Raw genomic sequence first — 15,317 nt, forward strand, 5'->3', positions numbered from 1 at the left:
CTGCAGCCAGGCCCTTCTCCCTCTGAAGGCAGAGAGAGACTCTTGAGCTCCTGGCTCCCAGCCTTTTTATACAGCCAGCTGAGGCCTGATTGGGGCGTGGCCCAGCTGCGGCTGCTTCCCCAATCAGCCTTGTAGCTTTTCCTTTGCCCCAGTCCTGCTCCCTGGCTGTTTTAAGCCCTTCAGGGCAGGAGCGGGGGACCACCCAGCTACACACCTATATCTACAGACACCACATCAAGTGACTGAAGTGCTGATCAAAGGGGAGATCCTGGCTGAAGAGCAACCAGTCAGCCTGTGGTGAGAAGCATCTAAGTTTGTAAGGGCATTAAAAGTGTTAAGATCAGCTTAGAATGCATTTTGCTTTTATTTCATTTGATCATATCTGACTTGTTATCTTTGACTTATAATCACTTAAAATCTATCTTTATAGTTAATAAATCTGTTTGTTTATTCTACCTGAATCAGTGAGTTTGGTTTGAAGCATGTCAAAGACTCTCCTTGGGATAACATATCAATTTCTTTGTTAAATTGACAAACTCATATAAGCTTGCAGCGTCCAGCGGGCATAACTGGACACTGCAAGATGGAGGTTCCTAGGGTTGTGTCTGGGATCGGAGATATGGGCTAGTGTCATTCGGTTGCACAATCCAAGGAGCAGCTAACATGCCAGAGGCTGTGCATGAACAGCCCAGGAGTGGAGGTTTTCACAGCAGAGCAGGGTAAGACTGGTTCCCAGAGTCAAGGATAGGAGTGACCTAGCAGATCACCGGTCCGGATAACACCAGAGGGGGACATCACACTAGGTACTTTTGGAAATCTCATGGGGTGCCTATCTCCATCTTTAGGCACCTAAATAACTTTCAAAATCTGGAAAGCAGGCTCGTACGTTACTTAAGGTGAATCTGCATTGCTTCTTTCAGTAGCACGTATTGCGTATACCCATGTAACCCTCCTAGCACGGGTATAAATAGCAGTGTAGAATCATAGAATCATAGAAGTTTAGGGTAGGAAGAGACCTCAGGAGGTCATCTAGTCCAACCCCCTGCTCAAAGCAGGACCAACACCAACTAAATCATCCCAGCCAAGGCTTTGTCAAGCTGGGCCTTAAAAACCTCTAAGGATGGAGATTCCACCACCTCCCTAGGTAACCCATTCCAGTACTTCACCACCCTCCTAGTGAATTGTGTAGATGGTGAGGCTTAGCTTAACTGAATAAAGACATGACTGAAGGGTGTGGTGATGCCTTTCCTGCTGCCTCACTTCTGCCAGAGCCATTCATTGACGTGGAGCTACATGCCACAGTGTACATGCCTACACAACACGCTGCCAAAAGTGGTGCGAAGTGAAGATGTAGCCCCAGATACGAAAATTTTACCCCTGGACTTCATGTTAGGGCATCTTTATATTTGATCATCGTTGTCATTTGTGTTCTCCATATTCAGTCATCATTGATCTTCATAACTGGTTGTCATCCATCTTTTTTTGTTAGGTCATCATCATGGCTCATGTAGACGAGATAGCTGAAGTGGACTGGGGGTAATGAATGGTCCAGGAGAATTGGCATGATTGGGGGTGAGGGGCTAATGGTGGCCCTGGTTTTGCTTTTTTTTCTAGTGTTCATTTGTCTTGCTTTGTTTTTTGCATTTCTGATTTAGATAGGTTAGTGACATAGTGTCCTATTTTACAAAAGCAATTAAAAAAAACCCCAAAACCTCTATTTAAAAAATCATAACATTTCATTTTTGAAAGTTACCTATTTCTAAAATAAACAAACATTTTGATAAAAATTCTGCAAAATAATTTTTAAAAATTGGCCTGTTTAAAAAATGAATGGAATGAAAATGGTTTACATTTTCACACACTTTTCTTTTTGATTTTTGACCAGCTGTAGCAATTATTTGATGGTAGAAAGTTTAATATGTTGATTATCCTAAAATCCATTAATTGCAGAGAGGAGATATAGAATATGGTTTCCAGGAAACTGTATGTTCTCAGGCTGAGAACCAGATAGATCTTGGCAGCCTATGTCCAGTTCATAACAGTTTGCTCACACATATCAACAACCTAACCACACAGGTGGGTTATTTTTAATTAAATTAAATTAAATTTTTATTTACCTTTTATACAGAGAGAATAGTCTTTCCATAGTTATAATCCTGATTTAAACACCTCCTCTAAATTCCTCAAATCAAATCCAATCTGCATGACATTTTCTATTTTAATTCTTTGACATAGATTTTTCTCTCTCCCAGATTTGAGGTGAATCAGACAATGCATCTCAGAGACAGGTTACAGATTTTCCAGTCTTTCAATATCACTTTATTTTTAAAGCTATTTATACATATTGCTAATTTTTAATTAACTGTAAACACTAAGGAAAAGACCAGAATGTCACTGTGGACTACTCATTGAAAACTTCGGCACAATTCATAAAGAAAATGTTAAAGTTCATTATATGAATCACAGGTCAATCCTTACTTAACTTAATCCTTGCTTAATGTATGTCAAAAACATATAGCAGAAATTGAAGGGATCCAGATATGGACAATGAAAGTGAGTAGAGGCACAGAGAGACTTCCATTTGAAGAGAGATTGAAAATACAGTATTGCAACTATTTAGTACAGACAGGAGACTAATACAAGAGGATATAATAGTTATACAAAATAATGAATAGTTGTGACGTTCCTCTGGTGTTATCTGGACCGATGATCTGCTAGGTGACTCCAATCCTCGACTCTGGGAGCCAGTCTTACCCTGCTCTGCTGTGAGAACCCCCACTCCTGGGCTGTTCACGCACAGCCTCTAGCATGTAAGGTGCTCCCAGCTATGTGAGTGAGCACTTTTGGCCAGCCGCTGCTTAGATTGTGCAACCGAATGACACTAGCCAATATCTCTGGTCCCAGACAAAACCCTGGGAACCTCTTTCTTGCAGTGTCCAGTTATGCCCGCTGGATGCTGCAAGCTTATATGAGTTCGTCAATTTAACAAAGAAATTGATACGTACCAGGCTTGTTATCCCAAGGGGAGTCTCTGACACACTTCAAACCAAACACACTGCTTCAGGTAGAATAAACAAACATTTATTAACTACAAAAGATAGAGTTTAAGTTATTACAAGTCAAAGCACAACAAGTCAGGTTTGGTCAAATGAAATAAAAGCAAAACACATTCTAAGATGATCTTTACACTTTCAGTGCCCTTACAGACTTAGACGTTTCTCACCACAGGCTGGCGGGTTGCCTTTCAGCCAGGCTTTCCTCTTTGATCAGCGCTTCAGTCGCTTGGTGGTGGTGTCTGTAGATGGAGGTGGAAGAGAGAAAGCATGGCAAACGTCTCTCCCTTTTATCATGTTCTTTCTTCCCTCTTGGCTTTGCCCCCCCCCCCCCCAGGGTCAGGTGAGCATTACCTCATCGCAGTCCCAAACTGACCAAGGGAAGGGGGGTGACTTGCTCAAGAGTCCAACAGATCCTTTGTTGCTGCCTAGGCCAGTGTCTTTTGTTGCTCTGAGGCCTGGCTGGGTTTGTCCCATATATGCCCTGATGAGGTGTGAACTGCCCCCTGCTCCTGGAGAGTTTTGCCTGTGCTTGTTTTAAGCCATGAGGACACATTTTCAGCCTCATAACTATATACATGAAATTACAACCTATAACATTACTAGAACAACAATGCTCAGTGCATCATGAGCCTTCTGAAGACACTTGACATGACAAGCTTTGCATTGGATACCACACAGTCATATTATAAGGATGAACATGGGGGTGCAGGGTGTTCCCCTGAGGTACAAAGCATCACAATGGTATGCAGAGAGTAATTTGGGTATATCTTTTCTCTTATGAGACGAGACCAAGGTAACATTTAATTAAATTGAAAAGTGAGGAATTTAAAGTTGATAAAAGGAAAGCCTTCCGTCTCCACACACAACATAAGAAATGTGTGGAACTCATAGCCACTACACACCATTGAGGCTAAGAGCTTAGTAGACTTTAAAAGAAGAGTAGACATTTATATAGTTAACTAAAAGGTCACAGTTACATTAGGCAATATAATAACCAAATACATTAGGAACATAAACCCTCAAACATCAGAGCATAAGTCAACCCCTAACTTATGATGGTTGGGGCATGGGAAAGATCCCCATTTACTTTCATAGAATCATAGAAGATTAGGGTTGGAAGAGACCTCAGGAGGTCAACTAGTCCAATCCTCTGCACAAAGCAGGACCAACACCAACTAAATCATCCCAGCCAGGGCTTTGTCAAGCCGGGCCTTAAAAACCTCTAAGGATGGAGATTCCACCACCTCCCTAGGGAACCCATTCCAGTGCTTCAGCACCCTCCTAGTGAAATGTTTTTTCCTAATATCCAACCTAGACTTCCCCCACTGCAATTTGAGACCATTGCTTCTTGTTCGGTCATCTGCCACCACTGAGAACAGCCTAGCTCCAACCTCTTTGGAATCCTCTTTCAGGTAGTTGAAGGCTGCTATCAATCCTCGCTCACTCTTCTTTTCTGCAGACTAAATAAGTCAAGTTCCCTTGGCCTCTCCTCAGAAGTCATGTGCCCCTGCGCCCTAGTCATTTTTGTTGGCCTCCGCTGGAATCTCTCCAATTTGTCCACATCCTTTCCGTAGTGGGGGGCCCAAAACTGGATGCAATACTCCAGATGTGGTCTCACCAGTGCTGAATAGAGGGGAATAATCATTTTCCTTGATCTACTGGCAATGCGCCTACTGATGCCGCCCAATATGCTGTTAGCCTTCTTGCCAACAAGGGCACACTGTTCACTCATATCCAGCTTCTCATCCACTGTAATCCCCAGGTCCTTTTCTGCAGAATGGCCGCTTAGCCAGTCGGTCCCCAGCCTGTAGCAGTGCATGGGATTCTTCCATCCTAAGTGCAGGATTCTGCACTTGTCCTTGTTGAACCTCATCAGATTTCTTCTGGCCCAATCCTCCAATTTGTCTACGTCACTCTGGACCCTATCCCTATCCTCCAGAGTATCTACCTCTCCCCCCAGCTTAGTGCCATCTGTGAACTTGCTGAGGGTGCAATCCATCCCATCATCCAGATCACTAATGAAGATCTTGAACAAAACCGGCCTCAGGACGGACAGTTGGGGCATGCCGCTTGATACCGGCTGCCAGCGAGACACCGAGCCGTTGATCACTACCCTTTGAGCCCAACAATCTAGCCAGCTCTCTATCCATCTTATAGTCCAATCATCCAATCCATACTTCTTTAACTTGCTGGCAGGAAGATCTAACTTTGGTTAGATCCTTCTGTAATTCCCTACAGTCTTATCCAATTTTGACTAACCTACATAATTATGTGTTAGCTACCAATTTTGCTATAGTGATTCACCCCTCTTTTACAGGTCATACTCCCCTAGCCATAGGTGCTGGAATTAGGGGTGCTGCTGCACCCCTGGCTTGAAGTGGTTTTTGTCATACAAGGGTTTAAAATTTGGTTCAATGGCTCTCAGCACCGCCACTATACAAATTGTTCCAGCACATCTGTCTTACTTAAGTAGCCATCAGGATACCAATCTTGGCAAGACATTGGGCAAACTAAGTGACTATCCTGTCCAAATTTGATCAAAAAGAGAAAAAGAGCTGAGTGTTCTTAGCATACTGATGGAATTGCAGCCAGAACTATGTCGTCGTTTCCCTCAGCAACTTCACATTATTCATAGAGCTTAATGCCAGAAGGGACCATTAGATTATCTAGTCTGACCCTCTGTGTATAACAGGCCATTAAAGTTCATCCAGATACCCCTGTACTGAGCCCAATAATTTGTGCTTGTCTAAAGCATATTTTACAGAAAGGCATCCAGTCTTGATTTGAAGACATCAAGAGATGGAGAATCCAACACTTCCCTGGGTAAAATTAACAGTGACAAAAGAAACTTGCAATATCCCTCATGAGACTCCTCAGCTGAGAGGAATCATCCAGTACTAATTACTGGATATTTTGGACTGTCTCCATTGCCAGAGGAGATCACTGACTAGTAAGAGCAGAGCATTCTCTGTATTACCACTATGTCTTGAATCAGCTAGATAATGAGAAACACTCAATTCAATATATTAAGTGAAGGCAGCACAGATTGACCAGGCTATCTACCATCTAGAGCAGTTCCTTTTCACCTTTGAAGTCCCAATCGGTGTAAGTGACTGTTTCCTCTTTGCTGGGAATTACATTGTCATTTCTTATCAAATTGCCATGTGTTGCTTTTAGGCTTCATTTGTAATCACAATTAGTTGCCTTTCTTTCTGTACAATAGTAATTGTATTTATTATATAGGTTACTGACAGAACATGTTTTTCCATCTTGTTCTCTTATCTAATTCAGTTTCTCTCTAGTAAAAGAGGACTTTATAGTTCTTGTTGTTTTTTGTAATTTTCTACATTTATAAGACACTATTACTAGTTTTTTCAAAATTACCCTGGCACAGCAGAAACTTATCTTACACTCACAAGATTTTGCAAGCGGATTACTTCTTGCACTGTGGGAATGCCAGAAATCTGCTTTCATCTGTGTTCTGTGTGGGCAGCTTCGTAAAAATTTGCATTGTGCTCCCTGCTTTCTTTATTGTAGCAATACCACTCGTTAATTTCTCTGATGGGCTTGCAAGATCTCAGTGTGGATAGCAGGCTGTAACTTGCCAGAGCTGCATGTTCCTATGAGTTAATGAATTTTTCTCTTTGCTTATTCTTGGCATCATTTACTAAATTTATGGTTTGGTATTTAGGCCACCAAGGTCTATGAATGTGGTTGTATATTTCAGTAAGCATGCATTGCTTTGTTGTTAGTTACAAAACCATAGCAATGTAGGGTTGCAAGGGACCTTGAGACATTATGTAGTCAAGACCCCTGTCCTGAGGCAGGACCAAGTATACCGGTTTATACCTGCACACACATCAGATATTTCTGAAGAATGTACTGTTCTCGAAGAGTGGATTTGGTAAGACTCCTTTGCAGTTTCCCGCCATGACAATATTGCCAGTTCAAAGAACTGAGAAACACTTCTCTCTCACAAGCACATGCACACACCTATACATAAAATCATGAGATTTATTTACGCATTTTTTTATTTCCAGCCCCTGATTTTTGACCTCTTGTTTGAAATCTTACTGATTCCTACTTGTATGCCTGTCCAGGGCTGCCCGGGGGGTGGGGGCAAGTGGGGCAATTTGCCCCAGGCCCTGGGCCCCGCAGGGGCCCCTACGAGAGTTTTTTGGGGGCCCTGGAGCGGGGTCCTTCACTCGCTCCAGGGGCCCGGAAAACTCTCGTGGGGCCCGGTCCCCCGGAGCTTCTTCTGCTCCGGGTCTTCGGTGGCAATTCGGCAGCAGAGGGTCCTTCCACTCCGGGACCCACCGCTGAAGTGCCCTAAAGACCCGTGGTGGGGGGTCCTCCTGCCCCGGGACCCGCTGCCGAAGACCTGGGTCTTCGGCGGCAATTCGGCAGCGGGGGCCCCCCGCCACCGAAGACCCCAGGCCCCCTGAATCCTCTGGGCGGCCCTGTGCCTGTCTCAGGATGAAAATTCAACCTCAAACAAACAGGAAATGCACATGTAAAAATGGGAATGGGGGAGGAGCTTCCTTGTCTTCCTTCTAACAAGGAGCCTCGAAGAAGTGGGCTGTAGTCCACGAAAGCTTATGCTCTAATAAATTTGTTAGTCTCTAAGGTGCCACAAGTACTCCTGTTCTTCTTTTTACTTTCTTTCTGTTACCTTTGAGATGACATCCCTTCACTCTGTGCACCCTGCCCTTAGTACTCTCCAGCATCCCCAATCCTGCTGCTCTTCTCCCTTCTACATTTCTTTTAGCCCCTCTGAGCCTACTGCCCCAACCCCTCAAACTGCAACCACCCCTGTTTTGCCATAACTAGCCTCTAACAGACTCCATCCCTAACTGGCTCTTGTTTCCCTTGCCTTGTCTTTGGCACATTCCAGCTCTCCTCAGTTTGGTTCACCCTCCTCTATGAGAAACTGCAGGAAACCCCTTACTCCTCCTTCTACCACCCCAGTAGACTCCAGCAGCCCACCCTATTCCTGCATTTCTAGTGCTGCCAGAAAAAAGCACACCCATAACTTGGGTCCAGCTGCTTCGTCAGTAACACCAGCAAATATGCATAACACTTCCTATCTTGGCCCATAGAGGTCAGTCTAATATAGTGTTACAGCTTCTATTATTAGCTGGAATACCCCTTTTGGTCTGTTCCACTGTTAGAGACAATTAGGTATCAGCCTGCAGATCCTACTGGCCAAGATAGAGTTCTCTGCTTTGTTATTTCCTTGGGACCCCTTGGCACATTGTGCTGGTATTGACATAGTGGTTCCCACACAATTTCTGACTGTGGGCAACAATTAGGCTGCAAGCCCTTCCTGACTGTCCCCATCAGGTACATCCTACATCTGCCCTATGAGAACAACAGATTCTCCACTGTGGACCTAATGCAGTTGTATCAATCCCCACATCCGGGCACTTTGGTGGCAACAATTTGTGTCCAGTTATAGTTATTGCCCTTCTAAGCGCCTGCGAGGGACTTTGGGGGTGGGCGATTGTCTCAGTGCTTCTAAGAGCCCCTTTAGGCCCTTGTTTGTTCAGCTCTGCTGTTTAGACCTGTATCACGCTGCAGTATCTGCCAGGAACAACCTACTCCCCCGCAAGGATCTGTGCTCACAGACTGTCTTCTTCTTCTGCTGGATCCCTAGAGAACCATTCCCTTCCTGGACTAGACCCTTTAAAGGGTTTCCACTGCCCTCATTCTGTTAGCCACAGAATGGGACTAGATCTGCTCTCCCCACTTCTGCTGACCTTCCACCGGTGGAAGGAGAAAAGTAGTGCCTGTCTGGTATGCAGAGCAGCCCTGTTGAGTCTTGCTACTAGGTTTGGAGGAGGGCCTGGGTAGGTGCAACCTCCATTGTTAGAGACGGAGGCAGCAGGAGCTGAGAATGGGACACAGTAATTGAAAGGAGCTGCCAGGATGGCTTTGTGTGGGAAGTAGGAAAAAGACAAACAGGACATGAGGGGACACGGACAGCAAGGATATTGGAGGATCACATACAGTAAGAGCCAAGTAGTAGGCAGGGCCGGCTCTAGGCACCAGCAAACCAAGCACGTGCTTGGGGCGGCACATTTTCAGGGGCGGCATTCCGGACATCTTTTTTTTTTTTCCGCTTTGGACTAGAGCCGGCCCTGGCAGCAGCAGCGCGTGGTACGGTGGGGTGCCCTGGGGCCGCTGCGGTTCACGCCACGGGGGAGCAGCACCCTCACCTTGTGGCTGGGCCAGGCAGGCTCCAAACGGGGGACACTTGCGCTGGAGGTCACCCCTCGGGGCACACGGAGCTGCCTGCAGGTGCCGCAGGGCGGCCACCCCCCAGCGCCGTATCCGGGGCTGGGTGAAGAGGCCCGTGCCGCCCAAGGACTGCGGCAGGGAGGCCAGAAGCAGCAGCGGGGCCATAGAGGGCGGGGCGCTGCCGTGCGGGGCCCACGTCCCGCTCTCCGGGGCGCCGCTCCCTCTGGGGCTACCCTGCCCTGGCTCCTCAACTCCCTCCCGGGGTGGTCCCCCAGCTCTGCCCCCCGGTGTCCCCGCTGGTCCTGGAGGTGGGAGCCCTGGCTGGAGGGACCCTGGGCTGAGGCGCGGCCCAGGAGCCCCGCTGCTTACCCCGACCCTGCCAGTGCCAGACTGGCTGGAGGCGAGGGGGGTGCGGGTGGAGTCAGCACTGGTTGGGGGAGAGCCCAGGGCTGGGGTGGCAGGGGGTGTGGGTGGGGGAGGGCACTGGTGGGGTGGGGTGAGAGCCCAGGGCTGGGGTGGGGGCAGCCAAAAAATTTTGCTTGGGGCGGCAAAAAACCTAGAGCCAGCCCTGGTAGTAGGACATAATGGAAACTGGGGATGGAAGGGCAGAAAAGGTATTCCATAGAGAGAGTGTAGATGGGTGGGTTCCACCTAATAACAGGAGAAAAAGAAATGGGACACCAGTCAAATGGCTATAACATGGGTAGTGGTAGAGGGGGAAGCACATGGGGAGGCTAGAAGCAGCAGAAGAAAAGATAAATTAGAGCTAAAAATGTATATCAATGAAAAAGAATTACAGAAGAGAGAGAACTGCAAAGAGAGAAAATAAATGAAGTTAGAGAAAAAGCTGGAAGGCTGAAAAAGGAGAGAAAAGAGAAGAGAGAACCAAAATTAGGAGCCATAGTCATTTTAATTAAATTCTGCTGTTAAATTTACATGATGCATAATCACCCTTGCCCTAGCTGCCCAAATATCTGGTTTTATTTTCATGTCCCCACCACCCCTTTGCCCCAAGTAATTATTTATCCAATAATTAAGTGATATGAATATAGTTCATGATAAGAGGCCCCATTCTGTACACATGAAAACATGGCCACAAACACCTCGCACATTTGTTCCATTTGTGTCTTAAGCATTCTGTGACTGGTGAGAGAAGGGAGGTCACTGGCACTTAGAGCAGAGGGGGGCACCAGAGGAAATGCAAGTGAACAGTGGCCCCTAGAGACCACAGAGGCAAACTTCAAACAGCTTGGCAACAATTCCTTGACTGCTTGAGCCTGCTCATTAACAAACAATATTTACAAATTGTGGCACTTGTATAATGGAAGAATAAATCCTGATACCATGGTAATGAGTGATCTATTAAAACCTAGCTTATAGAGACAGATGGTCATTTTGGTTCAAATGTCTAAAGGACCTTACAGAGATGCAATGTTATTCATTAACTGCTTCTTAAACACTACACTCCATGAAAGTCAGTAGACTTGATGTCAACAGACAAATAGAAGAATCAAGTTCAAGAAGCAACCAAGACAACTCTGTTTCCAGTTCTGAGGTGTTTACATCCATATCTCTCTGGTAGTGATTGTTCTTGCAGGATTAGACAAACACCTCCAAAGCGCCCAGGCACAAACGTATTAGAAGGAAGATACCCCAAAAAATCACTGATGGCACAAATGGTAACTCTATCACATAGTACATATATGTCTAACTTTGCAGAATCCATAACACAGTAAGGAAGGCAGTGATAGCAGCAGAGCAAAAGAATAAGTAGCACAGCCAGTATTTAGAATTATTTATAGAAAACTGTTCCCTTAATGAACTGTAAGTGATTTGCAGAACAATGCTTCTCAGTTATTATAAAGGCTTCTAGACCTTTCCTGTTCCTGACTCTTTGCTGATGTAACCCTTCTGCCAATTGTAGTTGGCAGCAACAAGGGCCGGGTTCAATACCTAGGGGTTCCTTTTCAACAATACAACACAAAACCGGATCAAGCCCCCACCCAATAACCCGGGACACTTACATACCACTGCCTGGGTGCCTCTAAGAGACAATACTTCCCCTCTTGCAAACACAGTGTCTGAGTGTAGAAAAGAAGCTTTTAGTAAAAGAAGGGCAGTAACCTGGCATTAATTTGGTGTAAGCAGAGTCTGAATGAGCTGATCCCTGACATCTAGTGGTGAGCTGTGGAAAAGACTTCAGGAGCTGATCTCATTTGCATGGACACACCCACTCGGCCTAAGTACTCAGCATGATGGGATTGCTTGCCCAAATGATCACTTGTGGCTGGTGTTGGATCCCCAGTCTCCTTGTTATTGGGGCAGGAGTAATAAAGGGTTGTTATCCTTGTTGTGTGATCCGAAGGCAGCAGAACTGTACCCGGCATACCCTGATGGAGGGACTCACCCTTACTTACTGGCATTTGCTAGGCAGGGGACATGGGTTCCAAAGCCAAATGAGTTGAGAGTGGGCTGGGGGTAGGTACTTGGAGGTGGTGTCTGTGTGATGTGTTCTTTGAATCTTTTCCAGTTTTCACATTTCTTGGAAGTTTCAGCTGTGTTAGGGCTTTTAACCACAGCTTTCTTTCACTCAAAGAACTCCTGTTTTTCTTTTGCCATCTGGTGTTCTGTGATCATTCAGTGATTGTAAGAAATTGGATTTATTCTGTGTCTAGATCCACCAAGTGGCTGTGCATAACAAGAACTTCACAGCACCCCACCCTGGATCTCTGTCTGGGAAGCTCAGTCCTTAAAGGCATGGTCTCCAGTACCATGACCCTTTGCTGCCACCCCTGCTCCACCCAAGGGGAAGAGAGCCACAGGGAGGCCCCAAATAAATAAAATTCAGCTCTGGCTGAGAGTTTGGGGTAGGGTTACCATATGTCCGGATTTCCCCGGACATGTCCGGCTTTTTGGTCCCCAAATCCCCGTCCGGGGGGAATTGCCAAAAAGCCGGACATGTCCGGGGAAATAGGGAGGCTAGGATCTCCGAATCTGTGTGTGTGGGTCACCCACTGTGACATCATCTCGGTGCGACACTCGGCTCCTGCCCAGGGCATGCTGGGGGCTGTAGTCCGGCCGGGCCTCACGCTCCAGGGAGAGCCGGGAGAGGGGAGCGGCCAAGAACTACAACTCCCAGCAGCCCCTGCGACGTGACCAACGTGCCCCTGTGAGGAAGCAAGCCATGGGGGGGGGGGCGCGGGCCCCTGTCCTTTGGGTGGGGGGTGTCTCTGGGCGCCGCTCGGCAGCCATCGGAGGGCTGGGGGGCGCCCCCGGGGGGGTTGTGGATGCCAGCGCGTTGCGGGGAGCCGGCACTGTCCGGATTTGCGTCCCCCCTGGGGCTGGAGCTGCGCCCCGGCCCCGAGCACCAGTCACGTAGGGTTACCATACGTCCGATTTTTCCCGGACATGTCCAGCCTGTCCGGGGGGAATTGCCAAAAAGCCGAACATGTCCAGGAAAAATACCGGACGGGCACTTCCCCTCCTGCGGCTGCTCTGCTCCTCCCCTGACTCAGACTTCGGCTCTGTTTAAGAGCCAAGCTGCCCGAGCCAGCGCTACTGGCTTCGGGCAGCCTCCCCTTGCCTTCGGACCCCAGCCGCCGGCCGGGCACTTCCCTTCCCAGGCTCCAGCTGCTCTGCTCCGGCGGCGCAGGGTCTGGAGGCAAGGGGGCTGCCCGAAGCCGGTAGCACTGGCTCGGGCAGCTTGGCTCTTAAACAGAGCCGAAGAGTCAGGGGAGGAGCAGAGCAGCTGGAGCCCGGGAGGGAAAGTGCCCGGCCGGGGGCGCAGGGTCCGGAGGCATAGGGGCTGCCCAAAGCCCGAGCGCTACCGGCTTCACGGGTTTGCCGAGCAGCCTCCAGACCCTGCGCCCCCGGCTGGGTGCTTCCCCTCCCGGGCTCCAGTTGCGCTGGGGAAGCGCTGGCCGGGGGCGCAGGGTCTGGAGGCTGCCCGGCAAACCGTGAAGCTGGTAGCGCTTGGGCAGCCCTTTTTGCGTGGCTGGGAGGGAGGAGGGGGAGTTAGGGCGGGGACTTTGGGGAATGGGCGGAGTAGGGGCGGAGTTGGGGGGGCGGGGTGGGAAAGGGGCAGGGCCAGGGCCCCGTGGAGTGTCCTCTTTTTTTATTTTTTAAATATGGTAACCCTAGTTTGGGGTGTAGATTCCAATGCACCATTTAGCAATCACACTACTGAGGCAGCAGAGCAAAGAGCCACAAAAGTATCTTGGATTACTTTTAATGGACCTGAATTCCCAGGGTAGAGAATGAGTTGTGAGGAGGCGGCATTCACTCCACCTCAGCTCCTCTAGAAGGCAGCCATCCAGACATGTCTAGCTCTATACCTGTGATATTACAGCATTACCCACCTCCAGCTCCTGGGTACCTATGGACCGTGCAAGTGTTTCTCCTTCCCAGAGGTCCCTCCGTTGAAGCAGGATGCATATGACATTCTTATGGAGGGTGTTGGAGCTCATATTTCCTCAGGCTGCCAGCCCAAGTGTTACTAGGGAGAGGGCTGTCATACAAGTGTCCTCAGACCACAGGCTCCAAGAAGAAGAAAGCAATACCACCCTGCCCAAACCACTCCCTCAGTTCCATCATGTTCGTGATGTTTATCTATTGAAACTGGCCCAGAAGCCTGTGGCTGAGCAAATGAATCCTATACACCCCATGTGCCAGCATGAGGGAGCTTGGGAGCTACTGACCATGATTTAGGGAGAGTGGGGCAAGGAAAGAAACCAGCAAAAAGACAATTTTTAATTAAAGATGCTATTTCCCTGAATTGCTTCAGATTCATCTCCACTTCTTGGGCTTCTGTCCACAATATACAACAAGCAGACAGGAACACCAGTAAAACTGCAGGTGTTTTTGAATGCCTCTAGGCACTAACCTTTCTCCTGCCACTCCATAGCAGCTGCTGCTATAGCACTTAGAATGAAATTCAGTGTTAATTTAAAGACTGGGGGAGGAGGCATCTGCATTAACCTTCTGAAAGGAGAAAGTTAATAAAAGACATTTGCTTCACATCCACCTTTGCAGTATCTCCTACTCCCCTTGTACACTCTATGTTCCACGATCCTCTCCAGTCTGCCCTTCTTCCTCTAGGCCTTCTGTCCTCATCCCATTGCCCCTTCTTTCCCTCTGCAATGGCCCTCCTTCCCAGGGCTCACAGTATAAAATGAAATAATAATAAAGGAAAATCCCATTTGGCCATCTGCTAAAGCATCTTTGTGCATCACAGCTGCAATGCAGCCTAGCGATTCCAGTGGAGGATACATGAAGGGAGGAGCTTTTTCAGATATAGATCAACAGTACCCCAAACACCCTGGTGAGGTGCGTGGATGAACATGAAACAATTCAGAGCAATAGTGTGGGTCTGACAGTGGAAGCAAGTCAGTGAATGATGACCCCCTTGAAGGAAGACCGTGGCATTTACCAAATCCCTGTAGGGACAGCTGTTTGTTTGTCAACACTGACTTACAGGAGTCGGTGTTTGTTTTCTGAGATCCCAATTTTGATGAATCGTGTGATGGGTCGTTCTTTTAAAAAATGAATGTTCATGTTAAAGTAGGACCAGTTTTGAAACAAAAAATCTTTTGATAAAATAACTCCATGGAAATTTTCAAAAAGAGAAAAATCAGTTTATTTGTAAAAAGGACAAAATGGAAATGTCTTCACAATTTTAAAACTTCCCACAATTTTTTTCTCTTTTTTGACCAGATTTCTTGACTACAATATCCTAAAAGAGCTAGAGCTTAGCAAGGTCCAGTCACAAACTGAGTGGATAGATGATGGAGGAAGAAGGCTTTAAATGGCCAACCAGCTTCCAATTAAAAAGAAGAACAGGAGTACTTGTGGCACCTTAGAGACTAACAAATAAGGTGCCACAAGTACTCCTGTTCTTCTTTTTGCGGATACAGACTAACACGGCTGTTACTCTGAAACCAGCTTCCAATTGACAGCCACGAGGCAGGTTGCAGCGGTTATGTTAAACATCATTAATGCAAAGACTCAGGGTGTGTTCAAAAT

This window comes from Malaclemys terrapin, chromosome 4 (assembly GCF_027887155.1).
Source record: "Malaclemys terrapin pileata isolate rMalTer1 chromosome 4, rMalTer1.hap1, whole genome shotgun sequence".
In the NCBI taxonomy this organism is placed as follows: domain Eukaryota; kingdom Metazoa; phylum Chordata; order Testudines; family Emydidae; genus Malaclemys; species Malaclemys terrapin.